Source organism: Dermacentor andersoni, chromosome 9 (genome assembly GCF_023375885.2).
Source record: "Dermacentor andersoni chromosome 9, qqDerAnde1_hic_scaffold, whole genome shotgun sequence".
NCBI classification, from domain to species: domain Eukaryota; kingdom Metazoa; phylum Arthropoda; class Arachnida; order Ixodida; family Ixodidae; genus Dermacentor; species Dermacentor andersoni.
Genome location: NC_092822.1, coordinates 73,018,216 through 73,039,114, shown reverse-complemented (window position 1 = coordinate 73,039,114; position 20,899 = coordinate 73,018,216). Strand labels below are relative to the sequence as shown.

Here is a 20,899-nt window from a genome sequence, read left to right as displayed (position 1 = left end):
CTACGTCCGCGTGTTCTTTAGTATAAAGTTTATTCTCTCTCTCTCTCTCCCCTCAAGACGAACTTCTTGTGCCACTCAAACACTCGTACCTATGGTAATGAACGTATCCTTCCCGTAAGAATCACCAAGGAAGGAAGGAAGGAAGGAAGGAAGGAAGGAAAACGTGGAGAAGGAAAGGCAGGGAGGTTAATCAGTTTAGCTTAACCGGTTTGCTACCCTACATATGGGAGAGGGATGGGGGAGATGAAAGATGGGGAAGGGGGAGAGAGAGAGAGAACATAGCACAGCACACACACATCGTCCGTTGGAGTCAATCAATGTGGCATGGTACGTGATATCAATGTCACAGCCGCTTGTCCAATCCCGTCTCTTTCAAAAACCGAAGTAATCCTTTCGTCGCCTTCACCTGCGATGTCTTCTCTCGGCGGCATGTGAAAATTGTGTCGAGGGACAATGGTCTAGTGTCAAGGTGCGCTAGAACAGATGCCAGTGACTGTCGCTGAACGTTATATTCAGGACAGTCTCCAAGAATCACCAAGGTGCTAATACGTCTGTGTTGCGGTCTTACCACTATTCACATAGAATTTAAAGTGCAAGTCTATATTGACACAGTCCCTCCACATTAGAATACTCCAACCACTAGCGGCAACAGATGATGGCGATGAAATTCTTTATTGTTGGTACCTTAGAAACGGGGCGGTGCGAAATAGTTATCTACCCTGCTTGATTTAATCAGCTATGCTATAGAGTTTTTCATTGTAAAATTTTTGTATAAATTTCCTAAATTATTTTTTTCCCTTTAAGCTCCTCTGTTGCACCGCTACCTATGCTGCAACAAATCTGGCGATATACATCTTGTTCTAAATTTTTTCGCCAATACTCTAAACGTGTCTTGCTTATCTCGATTGCTGAATGGCTGATACTTCCATCCACATCAAATACAAGTGCTCCAGTAAGATGGACGTTACCTAAGGGTCTCACTGGGTGAATCCCTTCGCATTACATTAGGGTGCGCTGAGTGGCATCGGGATTTCCACTGCTGTACAGACGTCTACTCTTCTTGCGAATATTTGCACCCATATATTTTGTTTTGTGATCAGACAACCAGCTCGAGCCTGAAATAGCACGGCACTGCCCCTTATCTTTCCTTACAGATTTCCCCCTCTAATTTCTTGCTTCCCATTGTTACAAATCTCCGCAGTATTTTTTCCATTCCTTGCATCCTATACGCTCTATCGGTTTTTCACTTTCTTTCTGATGACTCCTGGTTGAAATTTACATATTCACTTAGCCTGTACATGGCTGCCAACGTTCTGGACCTCTTTGTCCAATCTGTGCTTCCGCTTTTGAGGTTGTGCCCTTAAGCCGCCAATTTATTTTGAACTATGTTTCTGAGTCTTTCTTCAAATTTTGATCTGCGCTTCTCTGACTTCGAAAAAGGCCCAATCAATGTCACCCTGCACTCCGTCATTTTTGGTTTTACCGTGGGCTCCCAAGCCAACCAGCTTATCGATCTTAGGTTAACTTCGAACCCTGGCAAGATATCAGACTTCAAGCACAAATTGGCACATGCGAAACTTCGCGCTAGAACGCTTACTCGTTTCCAGACTCCTTGCTGCACCTTATACTTAGTGGCCACACAGTGCACAATGTTTCGTTATTGCTGTATTCGGTTTCCTCTTTACTTTCCGATGATCTTTGTGGATGTTTGAATAAGTCTTTGATTTGTTTATGCGTAGGCCGATATATGACTTGATGGGACGTGCCGGTCATCGTCGTCACACGCTAGCAGGCAGCTTGTCGCCATTTTCGGGCAGGGAGAATTATCAGGACCGCACTCAACATCATTAAGAACCAAGAGATCCCTGAAACGTACATTGTGTGGACCCCAGGACGCGCATTTTTAGTGGGAAACTAAGTGACTCACGCCAGCACCCAAGAACGTGTACGCCGAGCAGCCCCGTCAGTATATCGTGAGCCATCAGACCACGCTGGAATGATATAAAGAAAATACTACAACATTCTAGAACACTGCAACAAGAACCGCAAGGAATATCCGTTACCACACATCAAGCTTAACAAAGAAGCCGTCATGCTACGCCGACTTCCGATAGGCAATTGCCTCCACAGCCCTCTACTACATGCGATATATTCTTAACATTTACAAGAGACTGCCAAATATGCAACACATCAAACACTCTTTACCAAATGGTGCGGGCATGCCAAAAGAACCAGCGGACAACGCCTATCCAAGCAACTACACAAAACCAGTCGGAAGCATAACTGACAAACCCAAGACCTGTGGACCAGCTATGGCTGGTGAATGGGCCCAGGCTATCAGCATAGAACCAAAACTACCTGAACAAGGTGGCCGCCCACCCTCGGGCATGAACAGCCTGGTCTTCAACATAAAGTTTATTCACTCACTTGACTATGGGTATGATTTGCTCCTATATGAACAGCACGTAATACCTGTCTCCTCATTAAATATAATAATGCCCCATTTCTCTGTGATAAACTTAAACTTAAACTTGCCACAGATATTCGCAAGTGTCTATAAATGTCGCGTATTGTCCGCTACTAGCACTTTGTCGTCCGCGCACATCAGTCCGGGGACCTTCTGTTGCTGGCCATTATGCATGTAGGATAAATCAAACGAGAATTCACTCTTTTGCAGCCGTGTTTCTATGACCTTAACATAAAAATTTAACAGCAATGGAGACAGAGGACATTCTTGTGATAGTCCTTTGTGAATTTACAGCACTTCATTAGATTTTCGGCCAACATAGTCGTTAGATTATAATCGTCATCTCATTTTCAGCACCTTGTCGTCCTCATACCGCCTTCGATGTTCTTTCGACGTCATTCGTTTTTTTGTTATTCCATTGTCGACACTACGTAACTTTCGCTCATGGTTACATTGCTGAGCGAATGTTATAGTAACGTGTAAGGATACCTATCAGGCTCTTCGAAGCCATTAAAGTACTGCTGGGATCTGCCCCGATTCACAGCCGCTTCACAACGCAAGGTGCTCTTTATTTAGATATCGCAACGGAAGAGCAAGTTGACATTCTTTTCCGGTGCTCTCAAATTGGGGATATAAAAGTTAAAGCCCCGCTGCCCCACTCCTACATGACTAACACATGTGTTATTAGGGGACTACCATTGTGGTATTCGGAAAGCGACCTTCTGGACTACTTGAAACCGCAAGGTGTTCTGCACGTGAAACGTCTGATGCGCCGGGTGGAGACTCAAGAAAAAGAATGGGCAGCGAAACCTACTACTTCTGTTGTGACAACGTTTGCTCCCAACACCGAGCGCCCCGAAAAAAATTGACATCGGTTTTACCAAGCATGCAGTCGAAGAATTCGTTGAACCTCCTCCCCGATGCTTTAGGTGCCAACGCTTTGGGCATGTAGCCAAAGTTTGCATCAAAGATCAACGTTGCAAACGATGCGGTGGCGCCCACGATTACAAAGCCTGCAAGGCAGATTTTGCTTGCGCTAATTGGGGTGGTGACCATACAGCGAGTTTCGGTGGCTGCCCCTTCCGTGTAAGCGCCTTACACCGCCGAGTGTCCTTCATTAGTGGTCCCAAACCACAACCTACTGAGAAGCGGATACCTGGAAGTGACGAGTTCCCGGCGTTAGATTCGGAAGTTCAGTTCCCTGCGTTAGAGTCGGAAGTTCGTAGCATGGTAACAAGCAACGTCAGTGAGCGACCTGAGCCTAGCAAGACGGCAAAATCATCTGTGGGTGAGTCGGTTTTTCGATCTGCTGCAGCAAAAAGTGTCCAAGTTCCTCAGCGACCAGATCACAGCCAGACTCGACAACCTGGAGGACATTCCCTCGCCTCAAAAGGGATGAAGAAACCAGGTGCAATGGCCAAGAGTGGGTCCCAGTCCGCAACTTTTGTTGTAGTTGTGAGGCAGTGCGTACAGCAAAATAAGGAGCTCAAAAATCAGGACCTGTCCGACCTTCTGCGAGTTTTGTTTGAAGTCCTGCGTTCATATGTTCAGGCAATGCAGACTGGCGCCTTAAAGAACTTTCTACAGCTCGTTCTTTCCTTTGAGTCAATGATTACCACCTTCGCAGCGACCTTTACCTTATGATATGGCTAGTCTTCTTCAACCTCGTGCAACTAAAAACCACCGAAAAGTGGCATTTATTATGCAATGGAACTGCGCTGGGATTATAAGTCGATTAGCAGAACTTAAATTATTTCTGAAAGATACGTGTGTTCCAGTATTGGCCCTCTCGGAGGCTGGCCTACCAAGCGGGAGATCTCTGACTGGATATGTCGCCCATAAGAATTGCAGCATAAAGTCATTTCGCGCGGGAAGTGCCGCCCTTTACATACGAAGAGAGATTCCTCATGTGGCTTTAAACGTCTCCGAGCTTTGCGCCGATAGTATTGAGGTAGCGGCTGTGAAGATACGTCTTGGCTTCCGAACTCTTTCTGTTGCATCCGTATACGTGTCTCCGCGGTAGAAGGTAGTAATGGAGTTATTTCTGCAGCTGCTTTGTGACCGTTGTCCAGCGCCCCGAATTATCTGCGGGGACTTCAACGCCCATCACTCTCTCTGGGGTGACAGGAACACAGATTCCCGCGGACGCAAACTTGTAGAAGTTATCGATAGTTTGGACTTGTGCGTGGCCAATGACGGAAGTCCCACTTTCTTCCGGCCTCCAGCCTCAGCCACATCTATAGACCTAACCTTGCATTCATCTGACGTCCGCGTGAAGTGGTCAACTGCAGCTGACCGCATGGGAAGTGATTACTATCCAATTTTTGTGTTTACTGCCGACTTCCACATGCGCGACTCTAAAATTAGCCATGTTGTTAATTGGGACAAATACATGGAGAAACTTGCATATGTTTCTGGTGATGTGATTGACAAAATGATTTGTGGTAAGATGGCTGCTACCACAGCGGTCCAGTTGCCTAATCATTTTCCGACTCCAGATTTAAAACTCAGGAACCTTTGCGCAGCGCGCAGAAGGGCGGAGCGACAACTGATGCGGAAGAAGGACGACAGATCCTTGAAGACGACCTTAAATAGGCTTAACTCTGCCATTCGACGCTGTACGATCACGCTCTGTAGGTCGCAGTGGGCGTCCTTCTGCGCTAGCTTGACGGTTTTCTCACCGATGACGAGAATTTGGCGAGTCATTGGCAGCCTTGCTGGTGATTCTCGTCCTAGTAAACCTTTCGAAGCGCTTGCACTGCGCAAGCAGAAACCTCTTGTGTGCTTGGCAGAGGAATTTGCAGATGTATTTGTAAGTGCAAGTTCAGGAATTCATCCCTGCGCTCCGCCTGCAACATCTACGTATGTGATGGACGCCCCGTTTACACTTCGAGAGCTACAGACAGCACTCAGCAGCCTGCGGCGTCAATGTGCACCAGGTCCTGACGGCATCACCAATCAGATGATGCGGAACCTACCTCTGGAACACCGGAAGATGCTCCTAAGCTATCTCAATCGAGTGTGGAAGACTGGCGACGTTCCTCCTTCATGGAAGGTGGCTTGTGTTGTCCCAGTGCTGAAGCCCGGCAAAGAAATGACAGACTTGGCCTCGTATCGTCCTGTATCACTGACGTCGTGCCTGGCTAAGCTCATGGAGAAGCTGGCAAGTAAGCGTTTATCTTGGTGGCTCGAAGATAGAAGGGCTCTACCAACATGTATGACTGGATTCCGAACAGGTTTAAGCGCGCAAGATAGCGTCTTGGACTTGATAAGCCATATTGAACATCATACAGCTTTCGGTCTTTCAACACTAGTTATTTTCCTAGACGTATCAAAGGCTTATGAGAGCGTCCTTCAGAGCTCAAAACTAAATAGTTTGCAGACCATGGGCGTACAGGGCTATCTTCTGCGATTCATTCACTCATTTATCAGTGATCGTAAAATTCAAGTGCGGTTAGGAAGTACCACAAGCACCGAAAGGGCGGTATCACGAGGTGTACCTCAGGGAAGTGTTCTTTCCCCAACGCTCTTTAACGTTGTAATGGCTGGTCTTCCCGCTGAAGTGCAAAAACATTGCAGGCATGTCCATATGTCGATATATGCGGACGACATTTGCCTTTGGTTAACCGGATATCAACACAAGCGTTTAGCTCTGATAGCTCGACAGGCATTACTTTTAGTTCAAAATTACCTACAAGGTGTTGGGTTGACTCTCTCGGTGGAAAAATCTGGCTTCATCATGTTGCCAGGTAGAGGAAGAAGGTATGCGCGGCAGAAGATAGACCTTGATCAATCTTGCCTTCGACAATTGAAACACAAGCGCTTTTTGGGTGTCATTATTGACTACCGTCTACAGTGGCGACGAGCTGTGGACTCGGTTGTGACATCGATATCTTCGCGTCTCAATGTGATCCGTAGAGTTGCAAGTGAGCAATGGGGAAATCACCCTTCCTCAATGATCAGGTTGCACGATGCACTAGTGACGAGTCGGATAATGTATCAGCACCCTTTAATTTCCCCCTTGATATCACAGCTGGAACGACTTGAGGTTCTGCACAGAAAGGGCCTGAGAAAGGCTCTTGGCGTTGCGCAGACTGCTCCTAACAAAGCAGTACTTTGTGAATCGCTATCGAGACCTCTAAGCCTAGTCGCTTCACAAAGGTTATTGATGCAAATTGGCCGCCTCAAACAGACGGCAGCCGGCCGAGCCCTTCTACAGCGCCTTCGAAAGAGATCTGAGTCCCGAGCTTACTTGGCGCTAAATACTCTTGGTTACCTGGGTCTTGACGCTAGAGGTCGAACTAAGAGGTTGAAACCACCTTGGTCATTCGCGAGCCTCGATTGTTCGTTGACAATTCCTCACATACGCGCTAAGCGGAATTCTCCTCTGGCGGCAACGCGTTCGCTGGTACTGGAACATATTGAGTCTGAATATGCACGTCATCTTCAAATCTTTACTGATGGCTCTGCGGACAAGGTCAAAGGATCTAGTGCAGCTGCTTTTCACATTCCCTCTTTGAAGTATGATTGGTCTGTTCGCTTCACTGCAGTCGTGTCCTCCACAACGGCCGAAAGCGTTGCCATTGAGGCAGCCCTAAAGAAACTACGGTTTTGTACGCCTCAACCTGTTGTTATTCTTACAGATTCAAAATCTGCCCTTCAAAGGTTAGAGCACGGGCTCCCTACTGATGCCTTATGTCTTAGCTCCCTACGCTCGGTGCACAATCTCTATATCAAAGGCTTCTCCATACGTTTCCTATGGGTGCCCTCGCACACAGGTATCATAGGCAACGAGATGGCGGACAGCCTCGCCCATAGAGCGCTGTCTGGGAATCCATTGAGAAGAGTGCCTCAAGACGACAACAGACTCTTCAGAGAAGCAGTGTTGTGCCACCTCAGTTCTTTGTGGAGCTCACCTCACAAGCCATGTGTGATCAAGGGCCTCAAAAGAAACCAAGCCACCTTACTGTTCCGCATTCGCACGGGCTCTGCTCGAACCCCTGCGTGGATGTATAAGACTGGCCTGGCGTTATCACCATTATGTTCAACGTGTGGTGTGCGCGGTGACATAGAACATTACCTAATGTGCTGTACTGTGTATAACGGGGAAAGGAGGGTGTTATTCGGGTCCCTCAAGAAGACAGGGGTTCCTCACAGCTCTTTTCAAGACATTGTTTTCCCGCGCGGGAACCGGTTGTGTAGGAAGGAGGTCTCTCGCCTTCTTTTAAATTACCTACAGGACACAGATTTGGCCTCCACATGGTGAACTGAGGAGTGACCATTTGTATTTTGTGAGGTCTGTGTCTGATTATGTGATTTACTTATTTTAAGTGTCGCTACGGTGGAGCAATTGCCGGCAGCAACTGCAAGGCTAATCCCACCAGTAGCCTACAACAACTCAACTCAACTCAACAGTGTATGGGCATATAACCGAAGGAACATAAATCTTACATAGACCACTACAAATTTTAAGTACACGTGTCTCCAGCAATACGGCGGGTCGCTACAATCCTTCAATTTTAGTCGCATTACTGTCGACAGTCATTGTGAGATGGGTTCAGCGGGTATTTTTTCTTCTTGGCTACCCCATCATATTACAACGCAAATAAAGTTATTTTTTGTAAACATTACTACAATAACCTAATTATTATAACCTGACCGATCGGCGGACTTATGGAGACTGTTGTATGCCTTTAAACAAACCTGCATATCACATCCTTCTGATCGACTCCTGTGGTCAAGAAGTCCAAGCGGATGCTGATCTTTTCACTGTCTACTTATATTTTATGTATAAATCATCAGCTGACAACACTGTCCATGAGACGCGCTCTTCTGGCGGGCGCTACAGCTTGGTGCACTTTTGCGAGAATCTCACCGGTGAATGGCTTAGGCGCAGGACGCCATCTTTGGCCTGCGGCCCAGAGGGCACGCCGGCTGTCATTATCAATGCTTATGGCAGTATCTTCGTTCATCCGCTTAGTGGTCTATACAAAACACCTAAATACGTCCGTCGACGGCCTCATCAGGAGGAGCCAGGCATCATCCCATCATCTATTCAAGAGAGCCTTTCCACCTTCCGCCTTTTCATGCAGACGAGGTATTTTCAAATGCCGGATGGGCGGGAACAGACATAAGATCAGATGGAAATTACGGAAGAAAAGATGTATTGGGGACTGTTAACGGTACTGAGATGACCATTCGAGCAATATGATTACGATGGTGTTAAATGATTACGATGGCGTAACGACGACACGAGGACAATGGGGTGATGACGAGCGTGTGATGACGATAGCGTGAAGACGACCGTATGACGAGAACCAGGTGACGAACCTGGAATGAAGACAATGGCACGACCACCACCGTTTGACGATGACTATATTACAACGTATGCATGATAGCGACTGCCTGATGACGACACAAAGTGTGACGACGGCATGACGATGCCGCATAATCACGTAATGATGAAGAAATTGTGGTCACTGACCAAGTCAAGGTGAAAACAACACAGAGACGTTTCGGGACCCGTACGGGTTCCGAAATGTCTCTGTGTTATTTTCACCTTGACTTGGTCAGTGACCGCAATTTCTTCATCATCATGTTACCTGACCAGACAAACTTTCGTCGAACTCTTGACTACATAATCACGTAACATTGAATGGCGATAGCACGATGACGGTAGAATGAAGAAAAGACGTTGATGAATGGATGAAGGCGGTATCACGACGGCTGCATGAAGAAAATATGACGAGCACTGTGTGACAACGGTGGCGTCACGAAAGCCGCATGACGAAGTTACAATGACGACGGTTGGACGACGCGACAGCATACAAAGGCGGTATGACAATGAATGTATATGACGACTGTATGACGACGATGACATGATAACGGTACGAGGAAAATCGAATGTCGATGTGCATATAATACAACGGCGTGAAAACGTCTGCATCACGAAGTTTGCATGACTAAGATGGCGTGATGACACCATGACGAGAGTCGGATGACAAAGTTGGAGTGACAACGTTGGTATAACAGCGGGTACATATTAGTGACTGTTTGACGATGATGTAATGACGAAGAATCATAGATGTCGACGGAGAAATGAGGACTGCATGACGACGACGATATGAAGACTAATATTACGACGACTGTGACGGCAACGGCATCAGGACGACAGCAGGGAGAGAGTTGGATGACGAAGTCAGAATCACGACAATGGAGCGACCGTAACGACCTCACGAGGACGGTATGATCACGAATGCGTGACGGTCACTGTATGACGGCGAAGCAATCGTGAAGATGACATGGAAATAGTATAACGACAATGGAATCAACACAAATGTATGTCTACAATAGCGTGACGATGACGGAATGATAAGAGTCAGTTGATGAAGCTGAAGTAAAGACGATGAAACAAATATTACGGCATCACGACTGCAGACGAACGTTCGGATGACGTGAAAGGCATGACGATATTCAATGAAGTAAAGCTGGACTGACGATGATACAAAAAACACTACGGCATAATCACGAACACATACACAGTGCGCTAAGCTATTATAAGACATCGGCCACTAGGTCAGGGTAAAAGGCGTGATGAAGACGGCATGACGAGAGTCAGATCCCGAACTAGAATGACGGCAATAAAACAAACTGGCAGACATCACATAACGACCACGAACACAAACAGTGGCCGAAACTGGTAGACAACTTGGACCACTCGATTCAGCTAAGAGGGTACTATATGTATATATTTCCCTGGTTATGTGAAATATAAATAGGACAACTCATTCAGCTAATAGGAACTGATATTTGGGTCATTGTGTGACTTGACTTAAAGAGCAAAACGAACAACGACACAAGAAAGGAACACCAGAAAGGACGAGCGCTATCATACAACTTAAGGAGGGCACCGCGGCTTCCTCACATAACGCGGGAACATCCGAAAAAGCAAGGATTGAGATTATCTACAAAGCTACCGCCTTTAATGCAAGCAAGAAATGCGATCTTTGCGAGGCCCTCCTCATTTTCAGCCCTTTGCGAAAGGTAGGTAGGTATTTTACTTTCTTCCGTCACCTTTATAACAGTAAATAATGCATACCCCCTATGGGAATTCGAATTCTGCAGCGGAGAACAGCCGCTCGATGCTCTAATGATGAGGCCGCGATCGTACACAGAATTTTCACGCTGCAAAGCGAGCCAGTTCTTGAAGGAAAACAATCTCATCAGGCTGATCAACGCCTTCGTACTATGCTACTTCACGTACACGATTTCTATGCAAAACTGGCTCAGAGCGGAGCGAGACTAGCTTAACGCTCTCACCTGCAAAGCAGTCACGAGAGCTCTCGGGCTAGCCATTAGGACCCATACAGAGGATCGTCTCCAACTGTGGGTACGTAACACCACCGAAGAGATTGCAGAAGACCTAGAACGCGCACAGCTCACTCGTCTGACCACCACGTGGCAGGTAAACGCATCCTCCAAGAGCTGGGTTACCAACCTGCGGGATTCCCAGTCGTCGTAGCCCCGATGACTAGGTGCATTCGAGCCAAGCTAGAAGTGGCCCCAGTGCACCGGAACCTCCATCCCATTGACAAAGAGGGCAGACGCAAGGCCAGGGCAGCAGCGATCCTAAAACAAATCAGGCAGCAAGACATCAGAGCAAGCTTCGTTGACACCGTGGAGTCAACGACACCGTGGAGTCAACGCACTATAGACCCCGAAGTCGACGAACAAGCCGCCCAAGACGGTTGTGGGTCTGAGGTCTATAGCGATTCCGAAACGTCAGTTAGGGCTCTTAAGAAGGGTTCCATCACCGAGCAAGCTCCTCGTCTTCTTACCGTCTCCAGTTCGCATGCTCTCACGCATCATTCGATTCACTGGTTTCTCGTTGACGTAGCGTCGGTCGAGGGCGCTCTCCAGAACCTCCATCAGTCCGCTCACGAGGCTGCGCGCCAGCTCACCGAGCACGCTTCCACTGTAAGAAGCGCCGACTGCCCTCCCCCCTGCAGCCACAGGGACGCTCCTGCTACTCACAACGAGGTTACGAAATTCAACTACTTCTCTAGAAGGGTCGTGCCACCCCTTCACCCCAAGTTGAATAGGGCGAAAGCCGTTTTTCTGGGACTATTACACATCGGCACATATCCATGTCTGGCCACTCTACAAGAAATTTACGCCGCCGTATATAGCGACGAAGCCTGCCCGTCTTGCACGTAGACCTCCATTATAGCGCACATGTTCTGGGAGTGCGGATCGAGATACCCTAAGATCAGCATGGAGGAGTGGGACTCGCTTTTCCGTAGCCCAGCGCTAGATAAGGAGATCCTGGTTGTCCGGCGTGCCCGCGACCAGGCCACTGGGCTAGGCCTGCCGGTCCCGACGTGGGACTAGCTAGGCGCGCGACGAGTTCGCGTCCTCGCCTGAACTGCAATAAAGTTCTTTCACTCACCCACTCAGTTGAACCTCTCCGCACTTGGCCATATACTTGTCTTCTTTCCTCCTGAGTCCTCCAAATTGAGGGTTTAGACCCTACGTTTCGACTGCAAATGCTCCCCTTTGCCACCCTCCCCCTCCGAGGCTTTCATTACCAGCGTTACCAAAAAATACGGCTATTTTGCCTTTTTTAAAAGCCAGGCTGCCAGACTCGCGAGTGACGCGCAGTCAGCGTGGCGGCGAAACGAGGATAAAGCCAAGTAGAAGCAGCATTATGCTTTCCTCATAGAGTTTCATATTTAGAGACTATATGGCTTTGCTCGATTGCCTCGGTGTCTGAGCAAGTACAGCGTTGTAGCTTTACGGACACTGACCGGAATATTTCCCTGCTTCAGCTTGCCGCAAACGCGAATTCCAGCCGCTTTCAGTTTCATACAGAAGCGAGGCTATACAGACAGTGTGACAGTATATCGGCCTGCCAGAAATTTCACCGCTCGAAACATCGAGAATCGAGGAAAACATACCAGACGCCAGAAAGCTCTCGTGCCATAGCACTCGCGTCCCACAAGGGGGCGCAGACGATGAGTGCGCCGCGCGTTCCGACTCCTGGTCACGCGGAGCCATTTTTCTCGGGGAGGCCAACGTACCAGAACTTGAGGAGCTCGCGCACATCGGGTACGTTCCAAACTTCTCAAGTCTGTCCGATGTGGGAGTGTGACTAAGATTATCTGCTGCTCGTGTCAAAGCAGGCCTCGTCGCGCTGCTGTTTGTCCCCCGGCAAGCTAACCAAAAGGAACCCCCTCGGCGACATTCCTTGGCGGAGCCCGATCTATGCGTTGGCGGCGAAAACCACGACGTGCGTCTGTTTCGCAGCCGAGGACCCACAAGAGCGCGCATGTGCGCATGGCGACTGTGGATCGACCGTGGATTTCAGGTTAGGTTTTAGTTCGATGCTTTCTTAGAACGCAGTGTGAGGCATGCATATGTTGCACAGATAAATTTGGGCGAATTTCGGAATTGCTGTAGTAGAATACGCGGCAGGACACGGCGCGTCTCAGCGCAAGAGATTTGTTACGCCTTTTACAGGGCGCCAATACTCACTGCAGGGTCATCACATGTGTCGGCGGGACATTTCTACTAATTCTTTACAGTGGCTTAGATTAACTATGCTTATCAAACTTCTTCGGCTTTTTCTTTGGGCTCGGCGCCGCTGTGCAGAAAAGTAGACGCAGAGCGGCATCCCCGCCTTGATCTTGCGCAAACATCATCGCTGGCGTTAGATTGAAGTATTTCGGAAAGGAAGAGTTGGTGTATGTTATTCTAATGTTTGTTTATCCACCTACTCATTCCTTTTTTTTGTTCTTCTGCGCTAGCTGTTTCCGTTTATTGAAGATAAAAGCGTGGCAGCTACCAGATGTAATAAAATAGATTACTTAGATTTGGGCACGCGTTAAAGCAGACCATATGGCCGAATATAATCCCGAGATCCACACTAAGGCTGCCTCTGAATGAATATGCGGTTTTGCACCGTAAAGCCCGAACGTTCTTTTTCGGCGTCTGCGTCGAGCCAAAGTGGCCGTAAAGCAGTGTTATGAATGAGAAGAACCAGTAACGAACTTTTTCCCTTCCCTGTAGCTGAAAACGTAGATTTTCCCTGTAGACGAAAACGCGCAGCAAGGCACCATCATTGTGGATAGTGAACTTTATGAATAAGAAAACCCTGCAACGCAGCTAGTGTCTTCATCTCCTAGCCACCACATAGGGTCTCGTTCGAAACGCGCAGTAAGACCAGGGTCATTTGATACTTTCCTTCTAGTCACAAAACTTTCCCGAAAGTTTCACATAGCGACAGAAAGTGGCGTCAGAGGTGCTAGCGTATGTAGAAGGGGCCTAATTCTAGTCAGAAGTTTTCAGGAAGAAAAAAAACATTACGGAGATATATGCAAGAACGCTAGAATGAAACGCATGTATAGCATACTTGATTTACCCATACGGCTAGGTGACTATTTCTCCCCGGAACCGTTTCAAAAGGCATGCAAATCATTCAATTATGATCATTGTCGTCATAATCACGCCGCGCCAGATTTCCAGGCTACGCTATCATGCAGATCTTTCGCGAAGAAAGGCGGCTCTGCGGCATTTACTTAAGCCTGTTTGGAGAGTGAAAATGGGATGGGAACTTTCGCGAAAAAATAATTTGACGTGCAATGCATTTGTGCTTAACATATAGACGGCACCATTGAATGATTGACGTAGTCCCCCTCCCCTAGTAGCCTTCCTCGCACAAACTGTTTTCATCGGCTGCCTCTATTCGACTTTGTCGAGTTAGACACACTAGTTGTACTTGTTCAGCCAGTTCAGTTAGTTGATTAGTAAATTTAGTTAGGAAATTGTATTTGCTTAGTTATGGTAGGTAGATAATCAGATTATTAGCGAACAATTTCGTTAGTTGTTTTAGATAAATTATCCAAGTAACTGCTCAACTTTGTTAGTTTAGGTAAAGCTTACGTTTGCTGGTTAATTGTGTAGTTGAGTTACTTTTCTTAGTTACCTTAATTATTCATTTAGTTATTTAGTAAGGTAATTAGTTATTTATATTAATATTTGGTTATATAGTTTAGCCATTGTTTATTTTAGTTAGAAAAGTTAGCTATTAGTTGGATATCTGGCTCGGTCAGCTTTGTTAGTTATTTATGTTCGGTATTAGGAAGCTTAGCTAATTAGCTATTTTACTTACCTTAGTTCGCTATTACTTTTGGAATTTTGTTTAGTGAATTAATACCTTTGGATTTTTTCTTTGTACAATCAGTAAGGTTTGTTAAGTAGCGTTGTAACTTGACCGACACGCAGGAATGCTTGAAATGTTGGGCATTGTCACTACGACGAAGCATGCTGTCACTTTACGGAGAGACATGCACATTGCAAGAACGGAAACACGAGTAGCTAAAAAGCAGCAAGGCCGGCCTTTCACGCATCATTACATGAGAGCTCGGGCTTAACTTATTCTGTAGCTTGTTGCTAACGACGGAGTAGTTCCAAGTGCACCTTCTGAATTACGAATTAGGTCGTTGTTACAAATGAAGGTGAGCCTGGAAAGAAGCAAGGTGTTGTAGTTGTTTAGAAATAGTCCACGTTTAAATTTCTGGACGCTGTACAAAAAGAGAGAGGCAATTTTCACGTTGTGCCGACAATATTAGCAGGCCTGTAATGGCAATAGACCCTTGGGCAAAAGCGAGCGTACGCATCGAACGCATGTGGCGTCAGTCGGGCGTCTGCTCCGATGCATTTCTACGCAACGTTCGGAGACGCTTCTACCTGTGCCAGCGCCGCGGTGCGTACACCGCGAGTGCTACATTGGCTACATGAAACGCTCCCGTAGCGCGCCAGTTACGTGACCGTTACGCGTCAGTTTCGATACCAGATGAAGAGTAAAAGACTGCTTTATCAGAGCGTCTACGGTCTTCCCCGTTCAGACCTGCGTGTCCTAACAATTTGCACACAGCCGCTAAGGTACACGAAAGCGTCTGTCCACAACGCTGGTACTCGCAGTGGAACCCCGGACGCTGCCCACCTTCCGCTACAAAATCAATTGATCGGATTGATGTCCGTGTCACGAGGGTTAAATTTGGCGTCCCTTCGAGCAAGTGAGCATCAGCGCACTGAGTGTAACTGTGGCGGCGTACTGCTACACGAGAAAAGGAAGTGTCCTTTGCATTTGACGGCCCTGGCAATGGCTAAGGAGTAGTGAACGCATATATTTCTAATTTTGAGCTTTGTATTCATTATAAAGTGCGTAATAGTAAAAAGACAGCCTTTAAAATACACTTTTGTGCAAGTGAAGGATAGGATAGCACAGAAATAAACTTTATTTGTCCAACGGTTATTGATGTTGGTGCCCGGGGCTAGGCTGCCAGGGGTCCATCGTCCGAAGAAAATCTTTCGAGGTCCTCGGCAACGGCCCTGGCCCGCTGGACGGCCTGCTGCAGATGAAGTAATTCGTTGCAACCTCTGTAACAACATCGATCACCACGAGCCAGGAAAAGCGAGCGCCGCTTACAAGGCGAGCAGAGTGAGAATGGCGGATTCCGTGGCAAATAGCACCAAAACTGGGGACGTATTCTGTAGGAGTCCACCTCGTGGACTGTCCATTTCGGTCCCTGCTGATTGGCTGGGGCCGCTCGTCTCCTCCTCGCTCCTACAGCTGCATCCTATCAGCAGCGGCCGGAATGGGCAGTCCACTAGGTGGACTCTTACAGAATGCCCTTCCTGCTCGCGAGCACGTGGAGCGTGCTATGGCGGCAATTGTTTGTCGCTTATGGAACGCTTCAAGCCTCTGCTGACCTTTCCCGCGCTCAGAGAATACCGATAGTTACTCTGTCGATTTGGGATATTCCATAGAGTTTCATATTAGTCCATAAACTCTATGGGATATTCAAAAGCGCGTCTGCTATATACGCGAGTGACGCGCAGTCAGCTAGTTTGTGAAATGACAAAGTTCAACGGACTCGCCCTAAAGCTTGGAAAACGTCCGGTAAATTCTACGGCGGCTCTGTTACCTACTCGTTGTCAGTGTGCAGAGCACTCGCCTCATCCTCAGACAGAAATGTTTTTAATGTACTAGAATCATTTATCCCTTTTACCTTACGTCTGGTGCGCTTGATATGGGTACCAAGTCACCTTGGTTGGTGTTTTTTCACTTCTTTAAATAAAGTGGCTACGCATTTGCGCCTACATCCTTAGATGGACCAGTCATCTGTGTTCTGCAGACTTCTGCCTACATTACCGCGGCTAGATTTACAACATTCTTTTTTAGACAACTCTGCGAAACAGACGTTCCAAATAATAAAACTAAGCTATTTGCTTCACCCTCGGAACAAGCAATGGTGTCCCAAACATAAATTGAAAATTTCCCTCAAAACATTACGATGACGTATTCCACCATTATATATTCATTTACGTAGGTCGGGCCTGGTGCTGTCCCCTCTATTCCGTTTCTGCTGGGAACCTCGAGCCAGTGCAGACGTTTTATTTACCTGCAGTCGATTTGCAACCCATACAGAAAAGTACTTCGAAATTCTATTCCGAAAATTAGGCATCGCTGTGGACAAAGAAAACCTTGTCTGGTTTTGGGAATCTACATTGGGTTTTAATCACAGGAGCGTCGGCAAAGTTGTATGCGAGTTTGTTTGTGACTAAAGGAGAATGCAGGGTTTATTTATTAATTTATAACTGTATTTTAAAAAGTTCCAGTCTAAATGGATTATGATTTATTACCTTCGAGTTTCGTATACCTTGAAAAAGCACGTGTTATTGCTATAGGAAAAAAAATGACCCTTACATTAGTTCGTTCCACGGTATAATTTCAACTGCGCCTTCACATATACTTTTCACCTTCAAGTTTTCTCCTCACGCTCCACCCGTTCATCTGCCGACTTCTTGTGTCATCCGACATAGTGGGTCCGTGCCATGATATAGGTAGCAAGCAAGCAATCATGTTCCGATGTGTTTAGTCTGCAGCTGAGCAAGCGCAGCTTTCCACCTTGAAGGGTGCTCCACGAAAGATTGCGCAGTTCTCAAGCAACGAACCAGCTATACGGGTTTCGTATCACAACGAAGAATATGTCACCAAACTGAACACCGAGAAGCCGTACTACTGAGGCACCCCACGTGTGAGCACCTTTGTCTCCTCGTCCAGCCATGTCGTCATTAATGCGCACTTCCGTTCAGTCAACGCGGAACAAATGCTGGCGGCCACAAAGGTAGGCTGGCTAGCAGAGGCATACACAGGCATAGACAACTATGCGGCCGTTATACCTAAACAACCTGGGATAGAGAATAGTAAATTAGTTTTATTTTACAGTATAGAACATTTTATTAGCTTATATACTCTCATTCGCGAAAAAAGTGGATTAATAGTACTACCGAATCTGCTTTAAACGTCTGTAGATGTATCTTGCAAGTATTGTTACCGAGGTTACACTTGGCGCAGCGACGTGAGTTAATCGAACACACTCGCTGTCGAGTGCGCTCTACAGCGATTGTCACTAAGCGCTTTCGTGTGACAGCCTGCGAATGACACCAGGGGTGAAGTGTAGGCGCTCAAAATGACACTAAATGTGCCCATATGACAGGGAAATTCGCCCGTGTGACAGGGGTAGCGCGCCTACCTTGTTTTTATGTAATTCAGAGCAAATCTGACAACACTTCATTGGCGTCTCTGGGAAACGCGCTTGACAAAAAATGCTACAGATATTCAAAGAATTGTCTCCTAATGCGCAGTGTTCTCTGGCTCGTACTTTTCCTATATATAACCTTGCTTGTGCATTTCTTTCCCATCTAATTGGCCCAATCCCATGTTCAAGTTAGCCCACCCCAAAATTTAGATTTTCTCACCCCCAAATCTTCCCCCAAATATCGATGGCCCGTGCCCATGCAACTGCCAACTATATGTTGAGCCACTCACAAATTCAAGTTCGCCCACCCCAACCCGATGTACTTTCTAGGGAGCCCTAGTTATGCATTGCTACGGTAAACATGTCACTCTGGTGCAGTCACCAAAGAATTCTGCGCCGTAATGGCCATATAAATTCAGTTTAGATTATCAACAGCGCTATCACATGTGCGCGTGCAACTTGAGCGTAGTAGAGCGCAAGCAATGCTCTACTAAAGCTTTCTATTGAAGGACCCTGGTAAGACACTACACACGCGCAAAACTTTCCGCCGCAGTGAAGGGAAAGCTACGTGGTTAGCGCGCTAAGCGGTCTAGCAGTGTTTGACACCGCTTTTGGGTTTTTTGAACGAGAAGCTGAATCGACGTACGTTCCACGTGCAACGGCTTCGCGTTTGCCCAGATGCGGAAGGGAAAGTCCGCAATACAAGTGAACTTTACCACTCAGGGATCTATTTTGTGTCAGCTGTTATAAATAATGAGTTTGCCTTGCCTACCCAAGCTTCAGCTAATGAGGAATAAAATGTAAACTCTTTCAAGCGCTGTCTCTTTTGCGCGCTCTTCCTCCGTAGCTTTCCCTTGATTACCACAGAAAGCTATCCGTGAGTATAACGTCGGTGAAATTGAGTGTTGGCGTCGACTTGGGGCTACGCATATATTTAGGTGTACGTGTGGTATATGCTGACCCATCACATATATGTGAATTACATGACTTCGATATCTAAGCGCCCAAATCTTCATACCGGCTCTTACGTTCTTAACAAATTTATTCCTTGAAATTTTAAGAATAACAGCAAATGTCGTGAAACATACTATTCGCAGCGCATGCTATCTGAAATATTCTCAGAGTATAAAATATCAAAGCTAGAAAACAATATAAGTGCTCGAAACTGAATGTGATCTAACTTTAAAGGCGCGACACTATTCGGGTAGCGTAGCGGCGTCTTTGCGATTTCATTACAGGCCCTACACGACCTATGATAGCTTTCAAGGTTACCAGAAATTTAGCGCATGCGCGCAGGTCGCTTACACGTTATTTAAACTTGCGTATAGTTAAAACGCCGCGCGAGAATTTAAAAGAGCAACCCTAAACCATGCAACGAAGTCAACGCTTCGCCTTACCGGCAAAACTGCCAAGCTATGGCTGGTTCAGCAAAACCAGACGAGCTGATTGGCTAGTTAAGCATTGCGTCTCGCGAAAGAGGCAATACTGCCGGTCGTGATCGTCCGTAAGAACGTCCCCAGGGCATTGCTGAAATAGGAAGACAGCATCGTAGGTGTTCGTCAACTATGAACAAGAGAACTCGGCAGCACAGTGTGCCTGCTAGTGACATAGCAACCACATAACCAGGCTGCCGGTAAAAACGCGCAATAAGACAGTAGCGTCGGCGATAGGGAACTATGAATAACGTAAGGCAGCAACGCAGTGCGTGCCTTAGCTGTGTTGTACTGGAATTGGGCAGTGGGTTGTCTGCAAGCGACAAAGCGGATCTTTTTGCAATGACGGCTTTGGCTGCTGGAGCGCTCCGAGCTCCTACAGCGCCACCTGTCGCTGAAGCTTGAGGTCATTGCTTGCAAGCACAGCCTTAAAGGCGCCACATAGAGCTTCCGCGATCAACGGTTACAGTTGTCACGGAGGTCATGTATGTCAATGCGGGGATCACCGATTGTTTGCTGTGGTGTTTCGTCTTGTGTTCGTACTTTTTTTTACGTGGATGGGAACCTCTGGCTTTGTAAAGGCTTTATGCATGTGTGTGTGTGTGTGTAAATGTGCATTGCGCGTGGTTCCTGCGCGATTAGAACAACTCCGGGCTTCTTTAAATCGGGAACCTTGGGCGCATTAGCTGTATTCTTTCCCTTACGGAGCGAAATGTTGCGAGATCGTGACATCATTCGTCATTGAGAACTTTCACCTTGAGAAAAACCTCACAACCACTCTTCTGGCTGATGCAGTGTGAAAGGAATCCAATAGTATCCACCTGCCACAGAGTAGGTGTTAATCCCGGGCTTCTCCTCCTGACGAGTTTCAATTTACTTTGAAAACAGAAACATATGCGCGCATACGAAACGGAACGAGCAGCCCAGCGTTTGTTTGTGAGCCCGCGACCAGGAGCACTGCATGGTGTGTGATTTGAAATATGCAAGCTGAGTTGACAATATTGATCTATCCTAGCTGTCTGTCTTAATTAGTTTTGAAAATCATATCAAGTCACATTGTGTTTTGTGAGTGTCCTAGTTTATAAATGCACAAACATTTATGGAAAGTATTTAAATTTAGTGTGCTACGTATACCGGTGGATTGCAACGTAGTCTGGTGGCGTCATCGCAGAAGCGACCATGGCTTTCCCTTTGGTTTGCCAGAGGGATGAAACACCCATTCGCATTCCAAAAGCCCCATTCCAGTACATCATAGTCTTAGCGTGGAATCGGCTGTAAAAATAGAGCGTCGTTAAAAACGTGCATTCGAATCTGTGCTCCAGAGGGGAATGACTGCGGCAAGGACGTGGCTGCGACCCTTGGAATGACAGCAACCACTGTACTGGTGGTGAACC

General features: G+C 47.0%; 1 protein-coding gene across 5 annotated transcripts in view; it reads left to right on the top strand.

Moving 5' to 3' along the window:
- Positions 1–12,499: 12,499 nt before the first annotated feature.
- LOC126527811 (uncharacterized) overlaps positions 12,500–20,899 on the top strand; it is a 91,892-nt gene continuing 83,492 nt past the window's right edge. For 4 of the 5 annotated variants that reach the window (XR_011890024.1, XM_072284216.1, XM_072284215.1 and 1 more), the window contains exon 1: positions 12,519–12,833. The gene's annotated coding sequence lies outside the window, so the exon portion shown is untranslated. Of the gene's footprint in view, positions 12,834–20,899 lie in introns of all 5 variants that reach the window. The other variant, XM_072284214.1, reaches the window with a different exon arrangement.